A 7,686-nucleotide genomic window follows, 5' to 3' on the forward strand; every position below is an offset into this window, starting at 1 on the left:
GCACTCCGGCGCAGAGTGACAGGTTTTTAAAGCTCAGATAAAACCAGGTAGTGGTAATTAAACAGAAAGATGTATGCTGGTAACGGAGCTAGGTCAGGCTGATGTGCAATCAGTACGGGAATAACAAACCAGGCTTGAGATCATTTAGAGACAGTATAAACATGACAGTTTGCCAACCAGAGAGCAAATAAATCTAGTCCACCAAATGTGACTAGATATGCATCTTAGTCACAACAAAAAATACCTCAGTAACAAGATTGTTTTATGTTTTATTTTTGTTTGATTTTATCTTTCTTGGGCGACACGGAGTGGTTAGCACTGTCACCTCACACCAAGAGGGTTCCAGGTTCGAATCCCGGTCTGGGTCCTTCTGTGTGGAGTTTGCATGTTCTCCCTGTTCTCGTGAGTTTTCTCTGGGTACTCTGGCTTTCTCCCACAATACCAAAAACATGCACACTAGGTTAACTGGCTACTCTACTTTGCACCTAGACTGACTGGCGACCAGTCCAGGGTGTACCCCTCCTCTCGCCCATAGTCAGCTGGGATAGGCTCCAGCCCCACTGCGACCCTGATGGATAAAATGGTATAGAAGATGGATGGATGGATTATCTTTCTTTGATCTTTCCTAAGCTCAAGAAATATCAGTAACATTACTTCATGCTGTTTACAGTATTGTGGGTGTGCAAGCCTTACATGGGCTACTTGTAAAATATGGCCAAAGTTTAAAAATCTACATATTAGTATATATAGTATATAGTAGTTGTCTTTGGTTGAAGCTGTAACATTAGCTACTGTTAGCTCAGTTAGCTGTGGAGAGTGCTCCTATGGCTTTCTACTGCACAGTTTTTCTGTTTAGTCTGCAAAATAGGTGTGACAGTATTTGCTTTGTTGACATTTTGTGAGTTTAGTGTGTTTACTTGTAAGACCAAATGAGAGTTTGTGAAACATAGCATACTTGCTGCTTGTATACATCTCCCAGCTGAATCTAATGGACCACTATTGCACTACCTGGAGAATGAGGTAATTATTCTCTGTGGGTTTACCATTTAAAGCAACCCCTTTCACGTTCAGCCACTAAAATATTGATTATAGACACTTTAACTTTGATGAGATAATAAGACCATTCACATGCAATGATTTGAAATGTTTTGATCAATCATTGAAAACATCGGCATTTTTGAATACGGCATTTACAATTCAGAGTGACTCTGGAGGGAAAGTGCATCAACAGGTTCATAAATGATGAAAAATATTTTTAATGTTGATTTTAAAGAAGTGGTGCTTCACTGACCTGTTCTCAGCTCATCAGACAGGTCATTTCATATTCTGCAATCATTACAACTGAGAGCAACGTCACCTGCTTTTCATATCTACAGTGTGAATCACAAGATGGCTGCCGACAGATTACCTGATGAACATAGCATTTATTCAGAGGTTTAGACAATCATCCTAGCACTGTAAAGTCAGGCTCAGATGGGTCCACAGTGGAACAGGGGTTAGCTGTGAGAGAGTCAGAGCTGTGGGCTGTCTCAGGTGAATCTGTTGTGATGCAGAATGCCCACCTCCTTGTAAATGTAACTTAGTTAGTTAGTAAGAGAAAAACACAATTTTACTTTATCTTCACTACATTAGTTCATCTTTACTGACTTTTTCAGGGACATCTGCAACATGAATAAACTAAACTGTCTGGCTCATACTTACAAATATTTAAAATAGTCTGCTTTGCAAATGCTTATTTCATTAAGTTTCTATTAGCAGCTTCATGATTAACATAGTGCTGCAAATAATTTATTTAAAGAATCCATATTAGATGGTGAGTAAGTTAGAGAGGGATGCTTTTCATTTGCAAACCATCTGACCTCATTAAGCCACTGGACTGTGTACACTGCAGGAGCGGCAATTTATGCAACTTTATTTTTGTAAGCTGATCAGACGAGACGTGAAAATGTGTACAGTGTGTGACGCATGTATTAAATTAGCTCATAGATTCCAACAAATGGTCATAATTATGAACCACTGGCAGCAGCCCAGGGCAAAGGAATCAAGATTCAATCAGCAGCAAGAGCATAGCATAAAGATGAACATATAGCATAAAAATGTATGCTTTGGAGATTTCTTTTTGACTCTCAGAAACCACAGTACTAGTGAGGCCTGTATTGATCATTTATCATGGTAATTCTACAGCCTATATACATAATCCAAACTTAAAATAGCATCAGAATGAAATAATCTAACGTATGGCTCTAAACTTGCAGGGAGAGTAATTTAATTGAAACAAATGAAAAATGTGACTTGTTTCCACTTTAACAAAATCCACCTTTTGGTCAAAGTGATGCAGGTTTTCTGACAGGGGGGAGCTCTGTTATGAAGGTGTTGCATTGTCACAAGATGGCGCCATTGCTTCTTTGTCTCATAGGGTGGATCTTTGTTTTCCCCCATTGTGGAGGCATACTGATATGAAATGAACTGTCCACCTCTAAAATCAAAATGTTGCATTTATGTTTTATCCTGGGGGAGTTTAAACTGAAGGTGGAATGAAGAAGTTGTTTTGTCTAACCTGCGTAGTCACCATCCAACTCCTGGAGGTCAGAGCTCAAGCCCCAAGTGATATTTTTAGACATACGGTATCTTATTTTATCTATTCTCATATTATATTATGCTTCGTTAGCTTTATAGTGTAGCTGTTATAATAGTTCAATAACTACCATCCATTTGTCATCTGTTTTTTTTTTTTCATTTTTGCATTCATTGCTTACATTGTCAACCTAAAATCACTACATACACCAATATTGTGCTTGTGCTCGTATCATTACAACTCATTTAAAAAGAAGATTCAGACAAGCAGACAATATAAATATATCTGAAAAGGACTTTGAGCTCTGAAAATACTTTTATACTGTGGATTTGTTTACCTATTTCGAAGGCATTGATTTTAATTAAGGTCCAAAAAAGTCTTTTTCTTTGATTCTAAGCAGCAGGATTCTAATTTGTAAGTTGCTCTAGTTTTCAACTTCATTACAATTATCTGTAAGTATTAAGTAACAGCCAACTTTATGTCTGGACTTACATTCCATTCTCTATGCATGAAAATGTCTCTTTCATTAAGATATTATTACCATCTGTGCAACAGCAGGAAATAGAATTAATCTGAAGTGGACATTATATAAAGTAATACCACAATCCCCCTGCTGGTCCTTCATCTGCTGTATCTGGGATATCGCACGATTTAATTGCAGATGTTGAGTGACCACAAGAGGGCAGTATTTCACCACAAACAAACCTCTGCACCCTGTGGGCAGCTGGAAACGTTGGGAAACATTCATCTCCGAAAAGTTCACCTCTGTTATTCTTTTGGAGAAACTTGAAAACCGTTTGTAGAATATAATAACAATGTATACCTGATACTTTGCAGAAATTTGAAAATGAGTATAGTCTGTGCTGTCTTCATAAAAGCATTGAGGACGCAGGTTTTGCTGGATTTTATGACAGATTTTCTCATCCTTCTAAATGGGAGCGCATGATCTTACAGGAGTGTGGTGTGAGCTATCCTAATAATACATATCATTCACCTGCAGCTTTAAAGTAAGGCATTGCTTTATGGGACCAGTAGCAATAACATTAAAGAGGTAAAAAGAGAGAGAAAGAGAGAGAGAGAGAGAGAGAGAGGCAGTAAATCTGGAGGGATATAACACTGTGTCAAATGCTGGCTGCCAGTAAACTGCAGCCTCGCTCTTTTCTTGGATGATTCTTCCCACTGTCAGGGCCAATTTACACGGACCCCCGTGCCCCCGTTTCATTTCATAGAGGACTGACTGCCAGTGATTTGGCTGTGGGCAGGTGTATTGCACTAACAGGTAGCCTGTGAGCTTCCACTGACCTGACAGAGCAATTAAATCACTTTCACAGTGTTTGCTGCATGCAACCCGTGGGCTAAAACTGTCATTTGAGCATTTAGCAAAAGGAGAGTGTGTATTCTCTGTTGAGAGGGAAGGGGAGTGGGGTGGGGTGGGAGGATGCTGCGGCATGGTTTTGCTCTCTGGAGTTCAGGCTGCGAGTGGCTGAAAACGGTGGATTAAGGGAAGGGTCATGGCCTTGCTGATGGGATTTTTCTGAAAATATAACCATGCCCCGCAGCAGTGTTTTCCTTTAAAATATATAAATAATGTTTGACATCATGGGTCCGTTATTAACAGGGGAGGAAGGCACTGTTTGAAACACATTAAAACATGCTTAAAAGAAAATGCTTCTTCTGTTCCATCACAGCTCCAAGTGTTTTCTGGATCTTTGTCAGGATCAAATCTAAAGCCTAGGTTGAGAACAGAGAATCAAGTTTGCAAATAAAAAAAAAATAAGAAGAAATGAATTACATAGAAACCAAATCAAAATGAAAAGTCAGGGTTGACATTTTGTCATGGGAAAATTAAAAAAAACAATTCAAAAAATATAGGAAATTATATCCAGTGCAGGACAAGACATAACCACTCAGTGGGACTCAGTCTATGCTAAACACTGGCAAAAAACAAATGAGCGTGTGTATGTCAAAAGACAAATAAAGAACCAACACTATCAACAACAGTATTTTCAAAGCAGTCCTGGTTTAACCTTCTTGTCCATAGAAAACACTCAAAACTTACATTTCCAGGCTTTATGTCAGCCTGGAAACGGTGAGTAAATGTGACTCAAAAAGGTAAACTGAGATGAATGTTTCCTTTGTAATTTATTATGTTTATTGCATGTATATTTCTCTCTCTCTCTCTCTCTCTCTCTCTCTCTCTCTTTCATCCTCTCTGTCCTGTCTACCTCTTCTTCCTTCCCTTCACCCAGCCGACTATCAGCAGGATGGTTCTCCCTTGCAAGCCGGGTCCTGCTCAGGGTTTCTTCCTGTTAAAAGGGAGTTTTTCCTTGCCACTGTCTGTTTGCTCAGGGGTTCAGGCTCTGGGTCTCTGTAAAGCATCTAGAGACAATTTTGATTGTATAAGGTGCTATAGAAATAAAATTGAATTGAACTTAATTGAATTGAATGTTTGAGTCCAGCAGAGCTTTAACCTCAATCACATCTCTTCACCCCTTGATCTATAGTATATATTTAATACTGTTGTACTGGAACATGGTACTACGTGATGCAGATAATCCATGGATCCTATAGATTTGTTCACATGGAAACTGCTAGAAAGCTGACTGAATCCTCCTGTTACTTATCCTCATATCATGGGCTGATTTCATGATTGAGTGATCGAGACATCAAGAACCTGACTTCAACTGTGCAACAAAAAATTAAATAAGAAAAAAAATCTTTTTGGACATGCCTTACATAAAACCATATTGTATATGACCACATACTTAAAGTAGTAACTTGTAAAGCAGCTCTAAGCTACAGTAGTTAGCTGTAGTTAGTTAGTTAGTTTGTGTTGGAGTACCAGGACCGTGCCCTTGGTTCATGGGGGGCTCATCTCAACCACCAGTGAACACAGCTGGACAGTGGATTGGGACTGGACCAGTGGAGTCCAGTTTGATGACAGAGATGAATTACAGCAGCTCCAACAATAAACACGACTCTAGGGATGACACAGCACGTGAACTGAGAGAGAGTTATTTCACAGCAAGTGAATTTGCCGCTCAGATACATCTCACAGCTGTCACCTCTAGAGGTACAAAGTGGTATTACGAGACAGCACGGATCAGTGCTTGGTGGCTAGCCTGCCAACTCCGCAGCACAAGACATAGATGTCTTTGACATAACTTCAGGACACTTCTTTGACAAATCTTCTCTTGGCCATATGCCTCAAACTGCACCTTTAAATAAAGTTTTGAGGTGATAGATGATTCCATTTTATGGTACATATTTCTGCGTTACTGCATTTCAAAGGGAAATGTTTTGTCTTTTATTGCACCATGTTTACATTACTTTGCTGATAAGTATAAATAAAATACGATCCAGTATTATGCATTAAACTACCCAATAATAGTAGTTACAATCAGCTCCACCTTGACAACATAAAAATAACAACAACATACAAATGCACAAAAAATAATATATTCCAATCATATATATGACAAATTTCATACACAAATTAGTCCCAATTAATGGCACTCTGTTTTTACTAATGATACACTGAGTACATTTTGCTTCCAACTGTATTATATCAGCTTCTAAAACATATCGTTTTGAATAAATTACTCACAATTACTACTATCCAACAGTATGTAAACAAGTTAAAAATTAGCTCCATCATGACCAGATGCATGCCATAACAAATTGCTACTTACATGTTAATACATCAGTAATAATAATCCATTACAGTATTAATAGCCCCAAATTGAAAGGTGCCATTTTGCTCATTTCAGTATTTTACTTAAGTAACAAGTAACTTTTTTTTAATGCAGGGCTTTAACTTATGGACTATTCAAATGTTATATTTTTATTTATCAAGTGCAGTAAGTAAATTCAGCCATTCTCTGCCACAGCTGCCCCTCTTGTTTTGTAAAATGTCAGTCGTAGCAGCTTGTAGGAGCAGGAATGTGTGAAATATAATTCAAATAGAAAATGAATAGTTCAGTATTAAATCCCTTCATGAACAGCATTTTTCACTGTCAACGTAAGCCACATTTATATATGATATTAAATTATGATTATCATTGTAAAATTGGGCACACTTTTTAAAATTTAATGCAATTGGTGCAATTTAATACAATTTTTGATTTAATGAAATTTCAGAAACAGAAGTAACTGAAATCACTGACAAAAAGTTTGCATCATCTCAAAACGCAAATGCAGCTCATATGGTACATGCTGGACGTGGCTTCAAATAGAAGAAAAGACAGGGAATGTGTAGTTGCATGTTGATCACAGAGCTTCTGTTCGAATTGTCTGGAGCTAAAAATTGTGCGGAAAATCCTCTCAAGATCCGTAATGGAGACTGGCCTGGACTGCTGGCATTCCTGCATAATCTCAACCCTGCACACACCCTCAACATTTGTTCACATTCACTCTTCCTTTCTTCTCCTATCACACATCTCTAACCTCACCATCCTCTCCAGTAATATCCAGTCAAATAAACCAGCTGGGCGCTGTTGCTGCTTCAGGTTAGTGCTCTTTAAAAGATGTTATATGTTGTGATAGATTTAAAAAAAAAAAAAAAAAAGCAAAAACAAGTTATGGCGTGATTGTGAAGGGGGCAAATATCTGTGCACAGAAATAGAAAGGAATGGAGGAGGTTGGTGGTGAAGAAAGAAAGCCTGAAGAAATGTCTAAATTTTCACAATACCAATGAGATATCAATGAAAAGAACTATAACAATTCAGTATTAACCCTATAAAGCCCAAACCATTAAATAATTGACAGAACTATTCCAATTCTTTCAAACAAGCAAAAAAAATTTCAAATATCATATATGTGTACTGCATGTATCTGATTGTATACATCAGGTTTTTCAGGGAAAAAAATACTTCACTACTCATGTGGAGGGCTGAAAAACTCATGTGTCAAATATGATACGTTTGGCCTTAAAGGGTTGAAATGTTTTTAAAAAACAGGCTTCATATTGTTGTTTTCCTTTTCTACAATTCAAAGTCAAGCTGTTCTCTCGGGCTACTATCTGAAAATCTGTGATTTTTGTGAATTTAACTAATAACTCTTTCTACCCAGATAAGTTGTATCTCTTCTTACTGTTAAGTGTTTTTTTAATC

The sequence above is a fragment of the Scatophagus argus genome, chromosome 14 (genome assembly GCF_020382885.2).
Source record: "Scatophagus argus isolate fScaArg1 chromosome 14, fScaArg1.pri, whole genome shotgun sequence".
Classification (NCBI taxonomy): Eukaryota; Metazoa; Chordata; class Actinopteri; family Scatophagidae; genus Scatophagus; species Scatophagus argus.